The sequence below is a fragment of the Pogoniulus pusillus genome, chromosome 30 (genome assembly GCF_015220805.1).
Source record: "Pogoniulus pusillus isolate bPogPus1 chromosome 30, bPogPus1.pri, whole genome shotgun sequence".
Classification (NCBI taxonomy): Eukaryota; Metazoa; Chordata; class Aves; order Piciformes; family Lybiidae; genus Pogoniulus; species Pogoniulus pusillus.
Window position 1 is genome coordinate 5,490,489 of NC_087293.1, and position 21,656 is coordinate 5,512,144.

At 49.1% G+C, this 21,656-nt stretch overlaps 1 long non-coding RNA gene across 1 annotated transcript in view; it reads left to right on the forward strand.

The window, feature by feature from the left end:
- Nucleotides 1-21,656, forward strand: part of LOC135188905 (uncharacterized) — a 42,635-nt gene that overhangs the window by 687 nt on the left and 20,292 nt on the right. The gene's annotated exons all lie outside the window — the stretch shown is intronic.

Sequence of the window (21,656 nt, forward strand, 5' to 3'; positions counted from 1 at the left end):
ATGTAGTTTTGGGGGCAGGGTTTCAGGAAAATAAAATAAGTCTATTTTATGTGTTTCCTGCCATGGCCACGTTAATTCCCTGCCTCCACACCCAGATGCTGTCAGCAAAGTGATGTGGCATTCATGTGCACCGTTTTCAGGAGTCGTATGTGTTTTAGAGAAGCCAGGCAGGGTTTCCTAATGCCCTTTACTGACCATGGAGGCTGCAACATGATTTTTGGGTGGACCCAGATGGCAGAAAAAGTGTCTGAGGAAAGGTTGGTGTGTTAGTGTTGTAATTTGGAGTTATGGAAGTGGAATGATAAGGGCAAGGCATACCCTGATCTCCTTGAACTGGAAAAGTGGGAGTTAGACGTGACAGACAGAGCTGCACTGCCCAGCCTGGGAAGCAAGGACTGATATGCAGCAATTCATCAAGCTGCAGAGCCCTGGGTTCTTTTACATCAATAACTGAGCTTTAATAAAGAGATTTTAATCAGGATTTGGGAAAGATTTTCCCCTTTTTGCATTTTATTGCAGTGAAATCTGTCTAATCTGTTGACAGAGCTCCAAAACATACACGAGTTGGTGCCATGGTGTGTTAGCAGTCAAACGTTTGCCAGACCTATTGAAATTCTCGAGGTACTTCAAGCCTTGGCATTCTGTGCAGAAAATGGTGCCACCTACCAGCAAGAAGGAGGAAATTAAACAGCAAAACCATTTGTTTAAGCTGAAGAAACTGCTATTTTCATTGCAAGGCTGATGGGTTTGTGTTAAGGAGCAATTAGTTTTTCAGCCTGCTAGGGATGATTCAGAGTAAATGAAGTGCTGACCTGGCTGCCTACTCTCACTGCAAGAGGAGGTCTGGGCTAGGAAAGCACTGGATGCTTTCATCTTGCTGACCAAAGGACAGAGTTATGAGAAGATCTGCAGCAGGGGTACAAAAGTCCAACTCATTTATAAGTAGTCAAGGTCCTGCACCTGGGTGGGTGCAATCGCAAGCACGTGTGGAGGTTGGGTGGCAAATGGCTGAGAGCAGCCCTGAGGAAAAGCACCTGGGGGTCTGGGTTGAGAGTGGTGACAGCCTGAAATGGCTCTATCCCTGGAGGTGTTTAAGGCCAGGCTGGATGAGGCTGTGGGCAGCCTGCTCTAGGGTAGGGTGTCCCTGCCCCTGGCAGGGGGGTTGGAACTAGATGAACCTTGTGGTCCCTTCCAACCCTGACTGATTCTATGGGTAGATGAAAAGCTCAACATGAGCCTGCAGTGTGAGTGCAGCCCAGACAGCAACCATGTGCTGGGCTGCAGCAAGAGCAGTGTGGCCAGCAGGGCAAGGGAGGGGATTCTGCTCCTTTGCTCTGCTCTCCTGAGACCCCACCTGGAGTCCTATGTGCAGTTCTGGATCCCCCAGCACGAGAGGGACATGGAACTGTTGGAGCCACTCCAGAGGAGTCCACGACATTGCTCAGAGGACTGCAGCAGCTCTGCTAAGAGGACAGGCTGAGAGAGTTGGGGCTCTGCAGCCGGGAGAAGAGAAGGCTTTGAGGAGACCTTGTCGTAGCCTTCCAGTCTCTGAAGGGGGCCTACAGGAAGGCTGGGGAGGGACTATTGACAAGATCCAGTAATGACAGGACAAGGGGTAAAGGAGTAACTGGCAGAGGGGAGGTTCAAATTAGATGTTAGGAAAGGGCTCTTTGCAGTGAGGGTGGTGAGACACTGGCACAGGTTGCCCAGGGAGGCTGTGGCTGCTCCCTGCCTGGAGGTGTTCAAGGCCAGGTTGGATGAGTCCTTGAGCACCCTGCTCTAGTGGGAGGTGTCCCTGCCTATGGCAGGGGGTTGGAGCTGGATGATCCTTGAGGTCCCTTCCAACCTAGAACCATTCTATGATTCTATGTTTTAGTGAGCCTGAACCTAAACAGTTTGGATCCAGTTTATCTGTTGTTGCATGGTACAGCTGATCCTGGGTCACGCTGAAGAACAGAGTGGAGGTTCATTAGAGTGACCCAAGTATTCTGAAGATGTCTCTCCTTGCTCTTTGGAAAGGCACAACTTGAATCTTGGCTTGGAGTTTTTGTTTAAAGCACTCAGAATACATCCCAGCACGTCCAAGGCAAGTGTTTCCCTGGCAGGTTCAAGCTATCATAATCCTGAGGTCCAAGACACTGCATTGTACCCCCTTCTTCTTCAGCACATAAATGAAATTCAAAGCTTTAGTGGGCTCCTGAGAGGCAGTGAGGGATTTGTGTTGTGTTCAGCCTTATCAGAAGAAAAGTCAGGACACTTTTCATCTCTTAGGAGCCTGCTTTATGTTTTGATCCTGAAGCCAAAGCTCCTTTCTTGAGTCTGAAACAGTTAGAGAGAGCTTTTTTACTATCCATCAGGCCAGGGTGACATAAGGCTGCTCTTCTTTTATGCCAGTGCTTCGCTGGGCTTAGGTGAAGGAGGCTCTGTGTAACTGTTAAATCTATTTAAAATCTTATGGGTTTAAGCTTTTTTGAAGCACTTTCTTAACTTCTCTGACTAAGAACAAGACAGAACAAAGGAACTTTTAGGTTTGGTGGGGTGAGTGATTGGCATTGGAATGGGCTGCCCAGGGAGGTGGTGGAGTCACCATCCCTGGAGGTGTTCAAGCAAAGCCTGGCTGAGGCACTTAGTGCCATGGTCTGGTTGACTGGCTAGGGCTGGGTGCTAGGTTGGCCTGGATGATCTTGGAGGTCTCTTCCAACCTCATTGATTCTATGATTATTTTTTTTCTTCATTTCTTTTGAAATGCATTGATACTTGTGGCTGAAAATTTTGTCTGAGGCAAAAGGAGACAATTTCAAGTCTCATAGAATTGTTCTTTTATACATCAGCAGAGGATTCATCCCAATCAAGTAGGAGAACACTGCCTGCTTAGAAAAACAAGGCTTCTAAATAGCTAATTTATGCCAGACCTGAGGACTTGGTGAAAATGTTGAGCTTTAAAGTGTTTGTTGTGCTTACAAAGGCCAGAAGGTACTGAGTAAGCATGGCAACTCACAGCCCCGATGGAAATACAGGGTTTAGGACTTGGATTTGATCATCATTTCTGTTCTGAAACTAACACCCCAGTTCCTTCAAGCATTTCATAGTGAGAATTCAAATCATAGAATCAACCAGGTTGGAAGAGACCTCCAAGATCATCCAGGCCAACCTAGCACCCAGCCCTGTCCAATCTACTAGACCATGGCACTAAGTGCCCCATCCAGGCTTTTCTTCAACACCTTCAGGGACAGTGACTCCACCACCTCCCTGGGCAGCCCATTCCAATGCCAATCACTCTCTCTGCCAACAACTTCCCCCTAACATCCAGCCTAGACCTCCCCTGGCACAACTTGAGACTGTGTCCCCTTGTTCTGTTGCTGGTTGCTTGGGAGAAGAGACCAACCCCACCTGGCTACAGAGACACAAAAGTGAACTCTGAGAGTACCTTGAGTACTGTGTTCAGTTCTGGGCCCCCCAGTTTAGGAGGGACACTGAGATGCTTGAGCATGTCCAGAGAAGGGCGACGAGGCTGGGGAGAGGCCTTGAGCACAGCCCTACGAGGAGAGGCTGAGGGAGCTGGGATTGGTTAGCCTGGAGAAGAGGAGGCTCAGGGGTGACCTTATTGCTGTCTACAACTACCTGAGGGGTGGTTGTGGCCAGGAGGAGGTTGCTCTCTTCTCTCAGGTGACCAGCACCAGAACAAGAGGACACAGCCTCAGGCTGCACCAGGGGAGATTTAGGCTGGAGGGGAGGAGAAAGTTCTTCACTGAGAGAGTCATTGGGCACTGGAATGGGCTGCCCGGGGAGGTGGTGGAGTCATCGTCCCTGGAGCTGTTCAAGGCAGGACTGGATGTGGCACTTGGTGCCATGGTCTAACCTTGAGCTCTGTGGTAAAGGGTTGGACTTGATGACCTGTGAGGTCTCTTCCAACCCTGATGATACTGTGATACTGTGAAATACCTGAATGTGTCCCAAACGTTCATGACCTGCAATATCATTGCAAGGTGTTTCCCATCTCACAAAGAGGAAGTATTGTAGGACTGAGTTTGTCCTAGCTCAGTTTACACACCTGAGGACTGCATCCTCATCACTCCTGGCTCTGTCTGGAAGGAGGATAGGCTGTGAGAGCAAAGAGCTCGCTCTTTTTTCCTCTTTCCTTCTACCTTTCTCTAAAAAAATGGGGTTTGGGTCTAAATCCACTAAAAGCAAGAAGGCTGGCTGAAGAGGTCCCAGTGGAAATCTGTGACAAGAGATGAAGCAATGAGAAGGCTTCCTCCTTTGCTCATACACCCAGGGAAAAGTGGTTTACGATCTTCAGTGGAGTTGTGAGGCTCAGTGCTGAGCAGATCCAGTTAAGCTATGGGGAAATTAGATGTAACTGAATGCAATGTGGTATGAATGTGCCCCCTCAGAGCAGAACTAAGCACAGTGGTAGCTTGCTAGCCTCCAGAAGATCTAGCCCACATGTACACAGGAAATTTACCTCACCTCAGGTCTATTTCAGTGGTGTTCTCCACGTAGCACATTAGCAAATCCCTTCAATTCCTCCACCGAAGTGTCATCTAGGGAGAGGTTTTCTTTTTCAGGAGCAGCTTCAATTTTATCCTGAGGTGGAAGTCAGCAGATGCTTCTTTGGTTGCTGCTTCTAAATCAGCTTTTATGATTCTATTTCTGGCATCATTACTTCAGATTTCCAGTCTTGCTTTTCACCTTCCACAGCAGTTTCTCTCTTCTACAATAAATTCAAATCACTCTCTTTATACCCAGCCCTCCAATCTGAATTGCTCAAGATAAAAACTCAACAAAGGAAGTAGATTAGCTCCAGAATTTAAACAAAGGAGAGGGAAAAAAAATCCACCAAAAGAAGGGAGGTTTCCAGACCTATTGGGTGATTTATTTCTCCATCCCTCTAAGCGTGCAGCTCTTACAGGTCAGAAGAGGCACCTAAAGCAGGTTTGTCCTAAAGGAGGTACTGTCAGGTCTGGTTTATGGAAGGACAGGGGAAAGAAGCTGAGCTGTTAAAGTTTATTTTTCCATCTGGGGAAAAGTCCTTTTGCCACTCCAAATTCTCCTTCTGCTTCCATTTCATGCTTTCCCTGGTTTGCCTGCACCCTGATCTTGGCTTAGCTGATATCCTCCTTCTCTGTGGGTCTGGCAGTCAGCTTCTAATCACAGTATGGTGCTAGGCTCCTAACAAGAGCAAGCCAGGGTGCATTGCTGCGCTTTCCTGGAGGTGAATGCAAGCTGAGGGACAATGCAGAGTGCGGTTCACACTGTCTATTCCACAGGGGGGAATGCTCAAGGGAGTACACACAGAGAGTGGGGCCCAAAGTCAATCCATTGGAAAGAATACTGAGTATGAGCACAGTGGAGCATGTAAGGACTGACTTTTCCATGGGCTTTAAGCTGTGCTGTGTGCATTAATAAGAGACATTGTTTTAAAAGCCTCATTCTTCTCTCGTTTTTGTGCATACAGAACCTGAGTCAATAGCAGATTCTGGTTTGCTTTGTGAGTATACAGTGAGTGTGACAGACAGCATGGAGCTTTCAGGTCCTAAAAGTGTACAGGAACCAAATAGTAGAAAAGCATTAGCAGTAAATCCGGCAGTGAAAGAGAAGTAGAGAGAGAGTAAAAGTGGATGAGAAGCTCAGCATGAGCCAGCAGTGTGCACTTGCAGCCCAGAGGGCCAACCAGATCCTGGGCTGCAGCAGGAGAAGTGTGGCCAGCAGGGCCAGGGAGGTGATTCTCCTCTACTCTGCTCTGCTGAGACCCCACCTGGAGTACTGCATCCAGTTCTGGAGCCCCCATTACAAGAAGGATGTGGAGATGCTGGAGTGTGTCTACAGCAGGGCCATGAGGATGCTCAGAGGGCTGCAGCAGCTCTGCTGTGAGGACAGACTGAAAGAGTTGGGGCTGTGCAGGCTGGAGCAGAGGAGGCTCCCAGGTGACCTTCTTGTGGCCTTCCAGTATCTGAAGGGGGCTGCAAAAAAGCTGGGGAGGGACTTTTTAGGGTATCAGGGAGTGACAGGACTGGGGGGAATGGAGCAAAGCTGGAGGTGGGTAGGTTCAGGCTGGATGTGAGGAGGAAGTTGTTGAGCAGGAGAGTGGTGAGAGCCTGGAATGGGTTGCCCAGGGAGGTGGTTGAGGCCTCATGGCTGGAGGTGTTTATGGCCAGGCTGGATGAGGCTGTGGCCAGGCTGATCTAGGGTAGGGTGTCCCTGGGCATGTCAGGGGGGTTGGAACTGGATGCTCCTTGTGGTCCTTCCAACCCTGACTGATTCTATGATTCTTAAATCATTTAACCTATGTTTTTACAGTCTACATCTCTGCCATCCCTCTCTCTCTCTCTTCCCCAAGGAGAGTCTCTTGCTGCCAGAATGAAGTTCTGCCTAGTGATGTTTTGTTGTACCTTATCACCTAAACCAAATGTTTTTTCCAAAAGCTTTCCTAGGTGAAGGCAATGAAGTAACTCTAATCTCTGTCACCTAGCCCAGGCTTGGAGAAGGGCAAAGAGGACTCACTTTGACTCGGATGGCATTTGTGCCCTGCCAGCAGCTGAGGAAAAGGGAAAGGCAGCATGCTGCTCTCTGTAGGGTGTGCAATCTGAAACAATTTGATCAGAACTGCTGGATAGAAATCTTAATAAGCTGGAGTTAAACAACTGGGTGCTTTTACCTTGGAGGCAAAAAAAAAAAGGGGAGGGAGGGGGGAAAGAAATAGTACATTTAAAATTCACCATATGCACAGCAACTTGCAGTTAGTAATTAAATTCTCACAACAGCCTTTCACAGTGCCAGGCAGAGCATATTGGCTGAAGTTGGCCTGGTTGTCAAGTGTGAACTGAAATGATTTCTAACAGCAATCAAATACGTTTTGAAACGTGCTCATAAAAACGCTAGCTCAGAGGCTCAAAGCAATAATGATTCATGGATTAGCAAATGAACCTGTCCTCTGCAAGCTAGCCTCTGAAATGCAATAAGGGATCAGTCCAACCAGAGGAAGAAGTGTATTTATTAAGATGCTGAGAGGTAATATTTTGTGATGGGAGTTTGGGGTGACATCCATTCAGCATCTGTGGAATAGCTGTGGATTGAGGTACTGGAGTGGCCTCTGCCAGACAGGCTGGTTCAGGGTGACATCCATTCAGGATAGCTGTGGATTGAGGCACTGGAGTGGCTCTGCCAGACAGGCTGGTTCAGGGTGACATCCATTCAGCATCTATGGGATAGCTGTGGATTGAGGTACTGGAGTGGCTCTGCCACACAGGCTGGTTCAGGGTGACATCCATTCAGCATCTATGGGATAGCTGTGGATTGAGGTACTGGAGTGGCTCTGCCACACAGGCTGGTTCAGGGTGACATCCACTCAGCATAGCTGTGGATTGAGGCACTGGAGTGGCCTCTGCCAGACAGGCTGGTTCAGGGTGACATCCACTCAGCATCTATGGGATAGCTGTGGATTGAGGTACTGAAGTGGCTCTGCCAGACAGGCTGGTTCAGGGTGACATCCATTCAGCATAGCTGTGGATTGAGGCACTGGAGTGGCTCTACCAGACAGGCTGGTTCAGGGTGACATCCATTCAGCATCTATGGAATAGCTGTGGATTGAGGCACAGGAGTGGCTCTGCCAGACAGGCTTTTTCAGGGTGACATCCACTCAGCATCTATGGGATAGCTGTGGATTGAGGCACTGGAGTGGCCTCTGCCAGACAGGCTGGTTCAGGGTGACATCCATTCAGCTTAGCTGTGGATTGAGGCACTGGAGTGGCCTCTGCCAGACAGGCTGGCTCAAGAGTGCCTTTATCAAAGCTATATCCACAGAGGGATTTAGGTAGTGTGATTGCCAGAGGTCCCTCTGTCCCTTGGTGGTGTCCAGAGGGGGCTCTTTAGCTGGTCTGCAAGCAAGGCTGGGATGGAAAGTGAGGCCAGCTCTCCTTTCTCTCCTGTGTGGTGAGGCTGGCTGCCAGCTGAGCTCCTCAGGTGAGGCAGGGAAAGGCAAGGCAAGGTCTCTGTGTGAGACCTAGCAGCTCTCAGAGGAAGAATGATGCTGCCTTCCTCTACAGCTGCTGGATGGATCCAGAAAACAGACTGAAGGGACTCTGAATTTAAAAGACAAGTTAAAGGAGACACCTCCCCGGGAGCTTAACAACACAACAGCAGCCACACTCCTGCTGTCTTCTTTCTGTTCATTTTTACCGTGCAACAGGGTCAGATTCTCCCTCTTGTTATGCCCCTCCTGGAGTGCTCATTGCGCTGATCCTGGAGCTCCAGAGCGGCAGAACCGCAGCATCTCAAGTGGCCACTGGGCTGGGCTCTGCTGTTTGTTCCTGTGCTCTCAGGCAGAGTGCCAAGAGTAAGAAGACAGGAACAAGAGAGCAGCATGAGGAGAGAGTCAGTAAGGACTTGGTTATTTTATGGGAGTGGAGAAATCCAAACTAAATATCTGTAGAGAATCTCCACTCTGCGAATCGCAGATTATGGTCCATTTTATCCCACTGCTTGTAATTTGTTGCCAGAGGCCACTCAGCTAACTGGCATTTAGTGAATTGAGGGATGAAGGGGACGACAACACAGCTTGCAGACTTCAGAGAGATGTGACCTTTCGAGCACAACATATAAAATCTGCCGGTCTGGCTTGCGACGAGTTCGGCTGCTGCAGGCAGAAATCAGCAACCCCACCCCTGCTGCCATCTGCAAAACCAGTGCCTCCTGAAACTTCACTGCTGCTACCTGCCTGCCCTGCCTCTGCAGGCATGGCTGTCAAACAAAGGGGTACCTCCAGGCAGAAGGGGGACATAGCCTGCAGCCCACTCAGCATGAAGGCAGAAGGGGGCCATAACCTGCAACCCACTGAGCATCAAGGCAGAAGGGGGCCATAGCCTGCAGCCCACTGAGCATGAAGGCAGAAGGGGGCCATAGCCTGCAGCCCACTGAGCATCAAGGCAGAAGGGGGCCATAGCCTGCAGCCCACTGAGCATCAAGGCAGAAGGGGGCCATAGCCTGCAACCCACTCACAGCATCAAGGCAGAAGGGGGCCATAGCCTGCAACCCACTCAGCATCAAGGCAGAAGGGGGCCATAGCCTGCAACCCACTCAGCATCAAGGCAGAAGGGGGCCATAGCCTGCAACCCACTCAGCATCAAGGCAGAAGGGGGCCATAGCCTGCAACCCACTCAGCATCAAGGCAGAAGAGGACCATAGCCTGCAACCCACTCAGCATCAAGGCAGAAGGGGGCCATAGCCTGCAACCCACTCACAGCATCAAGGCAGAAGAGGACCATAGCCTGCAACCCACTCAGCATCAAGGCAGAAGGGGGCCATAGCCTGCAGCCCACTCACAGCATCACAGTATGCTAGGGGTTGGAAAGGACCTCCATAGGTTATCCAGTCCAACCCCCCCTGCCAGAGCAGGACCATACAATCTAGCTCAGGGCACACAGCAACACATCCAGGCAGGCCTTAAAAATCTCCAGAGCAGACTCCCCAACCTCTCTGGGGAGCCTGCTCCAGTGCTCTGTGACCCTTGCAGTAAGGAAGCTCTTCCCCATATTGAGGTGGAACGTCCTGTGCTTTAGTTTGCATCCATTGCCTCTTCTCCTGTCACAGGGCGCAACTGAGAAGAGTTTGTCCCCTCCCTCTTGACCCCCAGCCCTCAGATAGTTATAAACATTGATTAGATCTCCTCTAAGTCTTCTCTTCAGCAGAGCAAACAGCCCCAGGTCCATCAGCCTCTCCTCACAGGGCAGTGCTCCAGCCCCTTCAGCATCTTTGCAGCCCTCCCTTGGACTCTCTCAAGTAGATCCCTGTCCCTCCTGAGCTGGGGACCCCAAACTGAATGCAGTATTCCATGTTACAGTACTCAGAGGAGCTTGAGTGTCCAAACACTCTCTCTCAGGCACTTCTCACTTGCTCCCTGTGACAGGACAAGGTGTAAATTGCAACACAAGAGGTTCCAGCTCAACACAAGGGGGAACTTCTTTACTGTAAGGGTCACAGAGCACTGGCACAGGCTCCCCAGAGTGGTTGTGAGGTCTCCTCCTCTGGAGCCTTTCAAGGCCTGTCTGGATGTGTTCCTGTGTGCTCTGTGTCAGATAGTATTGTCCTGCTCTGGCAGGGGGTTGTTGGACTCGATGGTCTGCTTGGGTCCCTTCCAACATCCTTTGAGCCTGTGCCACCAGGCCTCCAGCAAGTGGCTGCTGAGGAGCCCTGGCTGGGCAGCAGTGTGCTGAACAGTCCCACTGGTCCTGTGTCCTGCCCTGGGACCAGCTCTTACCTAGCTGGAGGCACAGCCAGCAGTCTGGTTGCTATGTCCCCGTGAGGGAGGTGTCAGTGTGGCATGGCAGAGGCTGCCCTCCTTGTAGGGCTGCCATCTGAGGAGAGAAAAGCCTGGAGCAGGCAGCACCAGGGAAGCTCTGGGACAGCAAATGGCAAGAAGAGCAAGGGGAGCCCCAGGCTGCCTAAAGGGAGCAGAAAGTAGGTTTTTTTTCTATTGGAGGGCTGAAAGAGAAGTCTCACAAATATCCTCCACAAACACTACTGTTCATGAGTCTTTGTTCAGCCTGGCTGGCAGAGCCTGGCAGCAGCTGTAGCAGTGTGTCTGAGGCAAGCCACGAGCAATGAAGGCTCTAAAGCTGCATGCCAGGGATAAGCTAGGGGCATCCTGCCCATCCCCTGGAAGCAGGCCTGGCACAGCAATGACCATAAGACTGCTTGTGCCTGGTCCAGGATGGTTTTGTGTGAAGTGCCTGGCACTGTGGCACAGGAGGCAGAAAATCTGGGCACACAGGCTGGGTGTATTGTAATGGCTCCTGAGTGTCCTTCCTAGTGTGTGGGCTGGAGCAGTCTTAATGCACTCCACACACTGAATTATCCTCTCTAGCATGCAGATATGTTTGTTTTCAGAACCCTCTGTGTGTGTCTCTGTTCATACTGAGGGTTTAAAGCCTCACGAAACACCCTTTTCATTCCCCTGCAGTCCACTCCATGTTCTCACAGGTGCTTTTTGGATGCAGAGCAACATTTAGTCAAATCTTCAGGGAAAAAAAAAAACAAAACAACTTCTTCCTCAACAAATAAAACCCCCAGCCAAGACCTTCAGCATTGCTTTCAAACAGAGAGACAGCAACCTAATATTGGCAGAGCCTGGCAGCTTTCTCACGTGTGATGCTGCTTTGAGATCCGAGGCAGAGACTTAATCAGTAGTAGGGACAGCCATCAGAGCAGGCTGTCAGGGCTGGAAAACCTCAAATTATGTGCTAATTATCCACCTACACTGCCAGGGAATAAATAACTAATGACTGCAGCTTACTGTGCTAAGGATAATTCCAGTTGTAACAAGTGTGCAGGCTGCAGGTTCCTTCGCAGCGTGTTGGAGGTGCAATAATTAGCAGTGGTTTTTGGTTCAGAAATGACTGGGTGAGCTTTCAGTCCTGTGGCCTCTGGAGAAGCAGAGGCAAAGCTTGAGGTGGCAACCTTAGAAGGGGTGACTCTTGGTCACTGCCTGCTTGCCAAAAGGGCTGTATAATGATGTGTGGTCAGATATCGACTCTTCTCTACGCCACTTTCTTGCTGTGTAGCGTTGTGTTTAATCAGGGGAAAGGAAAACAGCCTCAGCAAAACAGGCTTTGTCCTCACCTTGTCCTTGCAAATGAAGGAAAATGCTGACAGGAAGATGCTTTTTGAATCAAGACCTTAGAAGTATTGTTCAGAGCTGTAAATTTCTGGAGTTGTGATCAAAGTAGATTATGCTAATGCACGTGAGTGAAAAACAATGCCAGAAAACATCTTTAAATGGATTGATTTATCCCTCAGACCACCTTAGAGTAATGGACTGTAAAAAAAAATGATCCTAGGCATCTTGGCTCCAAAGGGCTTTCTTTTCAGAGGAGAAAATTAAAGCCCATGTCCTTCAGGTATACTCAGTTTTTACTACCTAAGACACAAGCACCTCTCACAGCCTGAACTATACCTTGTGAAAATACCAAGCAAGGCTTTTCCCATGTTGACTCTGACTGTATTGAGGTGCTGGAAGGTGTCCAGAGAAGGGCAACAAAGCTGGTGAAGGGCCTGGAACACAAATCCTATGAGGAGAGGCTGAGGGAGCTGGGGGTGTGCAGCCTGCAGAAGAGGAGGCTCAGGGCAGAGCTCATTGCTGTCTACAACTACCTGAAGAGAGGCTGTAGCCAGGTGGGGTTGGTCTCTTCTGCCAGGCAACCAGCAACAGAACAAGGGGACACAGTTGCAAGTTGTGCTGGAGGAAGTCTAGGGGATGTTAGGAGGAAGTTGTTGTCAGAGAGAGTGATTGGCATTGGAATGGGCTGCCCAGGGAGGTGGTGGAGTCACCGTCCCTGGAGGTGTTCAAGCAAAGCCTGGCTGAGGCACTTAGTGCCATGGTCTGGTTGACTGGCTAGGGCTGGGTGCTAGGTTGGCCTGGATGATCTTGGAGGTCTCTTCCAACCTGGTTGATTCTGTGATTCTAAGTCATCTGAGAAGGCTTGCACAGTGAGGAGGGAGGAATACAGCCTGGGTTCTTTGCCTAGAGTTATTCCTGCAGCATTAGTACACTGCACTACCCTCCCTTGGTCTCTTGTCTAACCCCAAAGCACATCTCATTAGCTCTCACCTTCAACCAGTCAAAGACAAAGATTAAATCCCATAATGGATGTGTGGGTCTGTGTGAAATTAATTGTGACCCTTTGCAGTCTGAGCAGTAAGTCTTCTACTTGGGGGAAGGGAACAGCAGCATTATCCCCTTGCTCCTGAGGACCAGAACAGTTCCTGGTCCTGGTTCAGCAATCTCCTTTGGTGAGTTTGTGATGATGGCAGAGTTTCTTAATCAACTGTAATTGCATACTCAGTCTGAGCTTGGGAGCTCTTTGTTTTTTAATGATGCCTTCTTGTTTATAAATACACCTGAGGTCCCATACTGCTGCAGAATCTCGATTTGCTTGTGCTAATAATGACTTCCTTCTTCTGAGACTGAAGAACTAAACCAAAGCCAGGATGAACGTGGCCAGAGATGATTTTTTGATTAAATAATTGGAATGTCCCAGGTGAGAAGAATGTAGTCTCTCCCTGTCTCTTTAGCTTTAAGTGAAGACTTGTTTACAGAGACTTTGAGAAAGGGGAGGGTGGGGGTGGGTATAGGTAGCTGTGTAGTTACAGCTTTGAGTGGATGCTGAGACTCATTTCATGTTCTGTTGATGCTTGCATTCATAAGAATTGGTCTAAGTGCTTAATGTGTCATGACAAAGAGATTGAGACCAAAGCTGGGCTTTGATTTAAAAACATAGAAGATTTCACTTGGAGAGAGGAGAGGAGAGGAAGAAGGGAGGTGGGAAGGAAGGAAGAAGGGAGGGAGGAAGGCAGGAAGGGCAGGAGAGGAGAAGGAATGAAGGGGGAAGGAAGGAAGAAGGAAGGGAGGAAGAAGGGAGGGAGGAATGAAGGAAGGCATGAAGAGGGGAAGGAGAGGAGGAAGGAAGAAGGGCGGAAGGGAGGGAGGAAGAAGGAAGAGGGGGAGGGAGGAAGAAGGAAGAGGGGGAGGGAGGAAGAAGGAAAGGAGGGAGGAAGGAAGGGAGGAAAGGAGGGAGGAAGGAAGAAGGGAGGGAGGGAGGAAGAAGGAAAGGAGGGAGGAAGGAAGGGAGGAAAGGAGGAAGGAAAAATAAAAAGAGGGTGTTGAAGCTATGAAGTTTATAGAAATGATCCTGGCAGTAGCTCCAAAATGAGCTCCCAGTTGTATACATTTATAGATGTCTTATACTTGGATAGGAAGCTTCAATGATTGAACAGTTTGACAATTAAGAACTTGCCACCTATACACTTGAGGAGTGTTTTACAGCAGCCCTCCAGCACCTTTCTCTTTGAACTCTAAGTGCACGCTGTGCTGTCCTGTCATTTTGTGTGCCTCCCGTGATTTTGAAGCTCAGCTGAGTGGTTTGTGTGGGGAATGGTAGTACTGTTGGTGCCCTTCAGTCATGGTGGCCCTTGGCTCCTGTTGGAGAAGGTCCCTTTGTATCTGTCAGAATCTTTTTGCTGATGCCATACATCCAAAGATAGACAAAGGAAAATGCATTATTTCAGTTGGGATGTGCATCTTTGAGCTGGTGTTAAGAGCAAGATGCTAATGACAAGCAAGGGACTGCTGCAGTCCTGTGCACCAATGCAGCTGCTAGACAGGGATTGCAAAGAGAAGATGTAGCCTTAATTTTGCAGACATGGAGCATGAGGAAGGAATGAACCAACAAGACTTGAAGCACATTGGTTTTTGCTCCTTAGATGAGCATAGAGCAAGATGCAACTGCCTGCTTGGTTTCTGCAGTCCTTAGGCCTCCAACACAGGAGACAGATAAGCTGTCAGAAGTGATACTTGAAGGCATAAACCTTGAAGGCACATCATGTTGTGACTGCTGCACTTAAATGAATAGACTGGGTTTAGTTGCTTGCCTGAAGACTGAGGGGAAGATATCCTATTTCTTCCAGCAGTAAAATATTGCCACAGGGGCAAAATACCTTATCTGGGGGTGCCTGCATCACGCTCTGCACCTGTTCTTCATCTGAAAAGCCCAGGTTTCTGTGGATTAACCTAGTACTGAATTCGTGGCCTTATCTGGAGTGGTTGTTTTTGTAGAATAATTTATGCAATCAAGGAGTTTGTTGCCTTAGCTGTGCAGAGATGAGTACATGATGAATTTAAATGGCCCCTCTCTCCTGCGTGGCAACGCAGTCGCTCTCATTTCAACATCAAAGGAGGCTGTTTCTCCATACCCAAATGAGTGGAGCAGCCACTCATCAAAATAACATTTTGGGTGGTTTTGTAATTAAAAGAGAGACTGAAGTCTGTCCTTCATTATCTTTCTTACAGCTTCCAAAATGAGGAGCCCTTCTTTATGGGATTCTATACAGGCCACTAAGAGCTGGATGACATTATCTGTGCTTTGCCTATAAATGTGCTCTGCTGCTTGTTGAGCTCAGCAGCACAAGGCTGAAATGAGGCAGAATGGTGAAGTGGGAGCTCGAGGGACCTTGGTGTGATCAGCATGGTCCAGCTGGCTGTACAGAGGCTTTTCTCTGCATCACCTGGGCTTTTTTAAGCACTTGAAATGAGAGTTTGTTTGCTTGGTGGTTTTTTGGTTTGTCGGTGGTGGTTGTTGTAGTTTCATGGGTGGGCAGAGGCCAATGGGATGAGATTTAACAAGGCCAAGTGCAGGGTTCTGCACTTTGGCCACAACAACCCCAAGCAGCGCTATAGGCTGGGGACTGCGTGGCTGGAGAGCAGTCAGGAGGAAAGGGACCTGAGGATACTGATAGATAGTAGCTGAAGATGAGCCAGCAGTGTGCCCAGGTGGCCAAGAGAGCCAATGGCATCCTGGCCTGGATCAGGAGCAGTGTGGCCAGTAGGACAAGGGAGGTTATTCTGCCCCTGTACTCAGCACTGGTCAGGCCACACCTTGAGTGCTGTGTCCAGTTCTGGGCCCCTCAATTCAAGAGAGATGTTGAGGTGCTGGAACATGTGCAGAGAAGGGCAACAAAGCTGGTGAGGGGCCTGGAGCACAAATCCTATGAGGAGAGGCTGAGGGAGCTGGGCCTGTTTAGCCTGGAGAAGAGGAGGCTCAGGGGTGATCTTATTACTGTCTACAACTACCTGAAGGGGCATTGTAGCCAGGTGGGGGGTGGCCTCTTCTCCCAGGCACCCAGCAACAGAACAAGGGGACACAGTCTCAAGTTGTGCCAGGGTAGGTATAGGCTGGATATTAGGAAGAAGTTCTTCACAGAGAGAGTGATTTCCCATTGGAATGGGCTGCCCAGGGAGGTGGTGGAGGCACCGTCCTTGGGGGTCTTCAAGCAAAGCCTGGCTGAGGCACTTAGTGCCATGGTCTGGTTGATTGGCTAGGGCTGGGTGCTAGGTTGGACTGGATGACCTTGGAGGTCTCTTCCAACCTGCTTGATTCTATGATTCTATGATTTGTTTGTGTTGTTCTTTGGGAAGTTTTTTGTTTGGGTTTTGGTGTTTTGCTTTTTTTTGTAGGTTAAAAATATAAAGTATCTGGTTTTCTATTCTAGGAGTTTTTGTATTTGTTTCACTCGGGTACAAGGGCTTCTGGCAACAGAGGAGAGTATGAACGGAACTGTGAAATTAATTAACTGGAAACCTCAAGAAAATGCCCTATACTGTTGCAATCCTCAGAGCAGCACCATCAAGAACAGTTATGACATTTTGCCAAATGTTATTATTCATGAGGAAAAGAAAGCTGGAGGTTTAGCTAAACTCTGAAACCCAGGGGTTTGGTTTGATACAGGCTGGGGAGGGGCACGAGAGAGCGTTTGTTGAACCGCATGCAGCTTGGGCTTACTTCTCCTTTCCTGCAGCTGTCAGATAATGAACTGCTCCTGAAAGGCATTTTTGTTCACAAATTATCATCAAGACTTGAATTCAAACTCTGGCATAGCTTGTTTGGTTGGTTTCTTCTGGAATCATAGAATCAACCGAGTTGGAAGAGACCTCCACGATCATCCAGTCCAACCTAGCACCCAGCCCTAACCAATCAACCAGACCATGGCACTAAGTGCCTCAGCCAGGCTTTGCTTCAACACCTCCAGGGACGGTGCCTCCACCACCTCCCTGGGCAGCCCATTCCAATGCCAATCACTCTCTCTGCCAACAACTTCCTCCTAACATCCAGCCTAGACCTCCCCTCACACAACTTGAGGTTGTATCCCCTTGTTCTGTTGCTGGTTGCCTGGCAGAAGAGCCCAAACCCACCTGGCTACAACCTCCCTTCAGGTAGTTGTAGACAGCAATGAGCTCTGCCCTGAGCATCCTTTTATCCAGGCTGCACACCCCCAGCTCCCTCAGCCTCTCCTTACAGGGTTTATGTTCCAGGCCTCTCACCAGCTTTGTCACCCTTCTCTGGACACCTTCCAGCACCTCAACATCTCTCTTGAATTGAGGGGCCCAGAACTGGACACAGCACTCAAGGTGTGGCCTGAGCAGAGCGCGCTATGAAACCCACACAAATCAGTTCCACTTCTGTAAGAGTCCCAGGTATCATTAATGAAATAGGAAAGATATTTCCCCCTTATGGCCTCCTCTGTTTAGGCATTTGCCTTTCCTTTCCTAGACCTCACTTTGCCCTGTTTTCAATCTGCAGTAACTAGCTGAAGCTGATGAATTTTGGTAGCACCTCTGGATTTGAGGAAGGTGGAAAGTACAGAACGAATGAGAAATAGAGAGGAAGCAGATTAAGCCAGCTAAGAAAGTCAGACCATTCCCAACTTGCAAGTCATGGTTTAGGTGTTTGGCTGAGGTGAGTTTAGTCTCTCACTGTCTCTTTAGCTTTAAGGGACAAAGAGGAAAAGTACTATCAGATTACTCTTTGAAAACTCTGATGAGCCTCTTTAGTGCTACACAGTGCTGTGAATCCATTTTCATATGTCACCCAGTGTATCAGTCACAGTTGCACTTACGAGGCACTTGGTGCCATGGTCTGGTTGACCGGACAGGGCTGGGTGCTAGGTTGGCCTGGATGATCTTGGAGGTCTCTTCCAACCTGGTTGATTCTATGATTCTAAGTGAAGACTTGTTTGCAGAGACTTTGAGAAAGGGGAGAGTGGGGGTGGGTATAGGTAGCTGTGTAGTTACAGCTTTGAGTGGATGCTGAGACTCATTTCATGTTTTGTTGATGTTTGCATTCATAAGAATTGGTCTAAGTGCTTAATGTGTCATGACAAAGAGATTGAGACCAAAGCTGGGCTTTGATTTAAAAACATAAAAGATTTCACTTACAGGAAGATGAGGAAGGGAAAGAAGGGAAGGAGGGAAGAAGGGAGGGAAGGAGGGATGAAGGAAAGGAGGGAGGGAGGGAGGAAGGAAATAAGGGAGGAAGGGAGGAAAGAAAGGAAGGAGGGAGGGAGGAAGGAAGGAAATAAGGGAGGAAGGGAGGAAAGAAAGGAAGGAGGGAGGAAGGGAGGAAAGGAGGGAGGGAGGAAGGAGGAAGGAAAGAAGGGAGGGAGGGAGGAAGGAAAGAAGGGAAGGAGGGAGGAAGGAAGGGAGGAAAGAAGGGAGGGTGGAAGGAAGCCATGGTTTAGATGTTTGGGTATTTTTTTGCTGTTGGTGGTGTTGCTTTTGTTTTTCTGTTTGTTTTGTTTTAGGGTTTGGTTTGGGAAGTGGTTTGGATTTGAGGCTTTCCTTAGAGTTTCTGTGGGTTTGATTTTATTTCCTCCTTTTAATGCTGGCTGTTGAATGTTGTTATCTTTTCCTACATAAAGAGGCTTAACATTGAAATTTAGAAGCTTTTGCTATACTTTTGCTTGGAGATGATCAACACCTGCTGGGTAGAACTCACTACTGTGCAGAGGAATTAGTGCAAAAGTTCAGACTTCCAAAGCAGGACAGTAAAAGCAGAAAGGTCTTAACATTGACCTTACGTACAGGGGTGAATTTTATCCATGCTTCATGTGTTTGGAGACCTGGGTTTGTTCTATAAAGTAATGAGAAAAATGACCCACGTGGGAAAATATTGATTGCTTCCTCTGCCCTTCAGTGATAAATACTGCATGACTACCCCCTCAGCCTTTGAATTACAGCAACACCCCAATAGCCACACTGCTCTTCCTACACTCTGTGCCACTATGACAAGCTTTCTTAGTCTTCATAAAAAGCAAAATCCAGAGATGTTTCTTCTGCATTCTGGATGGCAAAATAAGAGAGTAATGCCTTCCAAAGGAAACCTCTTGTGATGGTGCAGATCAGAGAAGATCATAGAATCAACCAGGTTGGAAGAGACCACTGAGCTCATTCAGGCCAACCTAGCACCCAGCCCTAGCCAGTCAACCAGACCATGGATGGCACTAAGTGCCTCAGCCAGGCTTTTCTTGAACACCTCCAGGGATGGTGCCTCCACCACCTCCCTGGGCAGCCCATTCCAATGCCAATCACTCTCTCTGACAACAACTTCCTAACAACATCCAGCCTAGACCCAGCCCAGCACAACTTGAGACTGTGTCCCCTTGTTCTGTTGCTGATTGCCTGGGAGAAGAGACCAACCCCACCTGGCTACAACCTCCCTTCAGGTAGTTGAAGGCAGCAATGAGGTCTGCCCTGAGCCTCCTCTTCTGCAGGCTGCACACCCCCAGCTCCCTCAGCCTCTCCTCACAGGGCTGTTCTCCAGGCCCCTCACCAGCTTCATTGCCCTTCTCTGGACACCTTCCAGTACCTCAACATCTCTCTTGAATGGAGGAGCCCAGAACTGGACACAGCACTCAAGGTGTGGCCTGACCAGTGTTGAGTACAGAGGCAGAATAACCTCCCTTGTCCTACTGGCCACACTGTTCCTGATGCAGGCCAGGATGCCATTGGCTCTCTTGGCCACCTGGGCACACTGCTGGCTCATGTTCAGCTACTATCTACAGATACCCCCAGGTTTCTTTCTGCCTGGCTTCTCTCCATCCTGTAGCTCTGCTTGGAGTTGTTGTGGCCAAATGGAGAACGTTTCAAAACCATTAATGTAGGGCAGAATTTTATGCCTTGCCTGTGTTCTCACCACTGAGATTCCCAGGCCACTTGCAAGCTAGGAACACCTGGAAAAGTTTATTTTGTCTGTTTGCAAACATGCAGGCAGAGCTGCAAAAGCTCCCCTGCAGGCATACTCTCTTAGAGCTTTTCAGAGACAGATTGAGAGAACAAAAGCAAAATTCATGCTTCCAAACCTCACTTCTAAGCTGCAAGTAGAACTTGCTGCCCACCTGGCTGCCCAGGGAGGTGGTGGAGTCACTGTCCCTGGAGGTGTTCAAGCAAAGCCTGGCTGAGGCACTTAGTGCCATGGTCTAGTTGACTGGCTAGGGCTGGGTGCTAGGTTGGCCTGGGTGATCTTGGAGGTCTCTTCCAACCTGGTTGATTCTCTGGTTCTAAGTAGATTTTCTTTGCTTTGCTTTAGAAGAAGCTAAAGGATCTTTGTCTCAATGAGCAGCATCAGTACAGCTGAAGTTAGGCTCGGTTTGTTGTTTGGTTTGTTCTTTTTTTCCTGGAATATAGACCAGCTGCTTAATCTTAAACCAAATATTTCTTTGCTTTAATTAATTCTTTTTGTTGATGCTGTTAAACAAATCAGCGTGAACAAGCCAGATTCTGTACTCGAACAACATGCCATAAAATCTATGAATTATCTCCACAGCTTGAAGCTTTCCACAGCTGAAAACAAACAGTATCATAGAATCACTCAGGGTTGGAAGGGACCACAAGGATCATCTAGTCCCAACTCCCCTGTCATGGGCAGGGACACCCTACCCTAGATCATCCTGGCCACAGCCTCACCCAGCCTGGCCTTAAACACCTCCAGCCATGGGGCCTCAACCACCTCCCTGGGTAATGAATTCCAGGCTCTCACCACTCTCATGCTGAACTTCCTCCTCACAGCCAGTCTGACTCTCCCCACCTCCAGCTTTGCTCCATTCCCCCCAGTCCTGTCACTACCTGAGAACCTAAAAAATCCCTCCCCAGCTTTTTTGTAGCCCACTTCAGATCCTGGAAGGTCACAATAAGGTCACCTGGGAGCCTCCTCTTTTCCATACTGCACAGCCCCAACTCTTTCAGTCTGTCCTCACAGCAGAGCTGCTGCAGCCCTCTGAGCATCCTCATGGCCCTTCTCTGGACATGCTCCAGCATCTCCACGTCCCTCTTGTAATAGGGGCTCCAGCACTGGATGCAGTACTCCAGGTGAGGTCTCACCAGAGCAGAGTAGAGGAGGAGAATCACCTCCCTCACCTTGCTGGACACATGTCTCTTGATGCAGCCCAGGCTCTGGTTGGCCCTCTGGGCTGCAAGTGCACACTGCTGGCTCGTGTTGAGCTTTTCATCCACCAGCACCCCCAAGTCCCTCTCATCAGGGCTGCTCTCCAGCCACTCACTGCCCAGCCTGGATTTGTGCTTGAAATTGCCTTGAACCAGATGTAGGACACTGCACTTGGTCTTGTTGAACCTCCTGAGCTTAGCTTGTTCCCACCTCTGCAGCCTGTCCAGGTCCCTGTGAATGGCATCCCTGCCCTCCAGCCTGTCTGCTGCACCACACAGCTTGGTGTCAGAACAGGGCACTGACAGCTTTTTGGTTGAAACTCCCCATCTCACAGTGCTTATTATGGTGTATTTGGGCTGTGCTTACAAACTTTCTTTTCATGATCTCCTTTGGGCAGGGTATCTGTTTGACCTCTGCTGGCCCAGCTCTGATAGCCAGCTGTGACCTCCATAGATTTTGCTTTTATTCTCCCATCCCCTGAGCTGCACTGCATGTGGTTGCACCATTCTGGTTGGATTTTTAATACCATCTGTATTGATTTCTAGGACAAAAAGTGTCAGGTGTGGTCAGTGTATCACTGTGATCCAACACTTCTCCACTTGCTGGTCAGCTCAGGTGAGGAACAGACCCTGGCGAGAGCGCTGGGGAAGAGTCTGAGAGCAGCACACAGCTTCTGCAGCCTGCTCTTTCCCTAGAAGAGACTATCAGTGGTGCATGTGAATGAGCAAACCCTGTACAAAGAACTGAGGGTTTAAATAGATGTTGGTCCACTGAAGGCTACTGAGCAGTTGTGGGCACATGGTACCATTTATACTCCCATATGATGGAGAGTTGCTCACACATCGTCCGCTCTACTTCACTGTGCTCTCTTTGCACTGGATCAGTTGG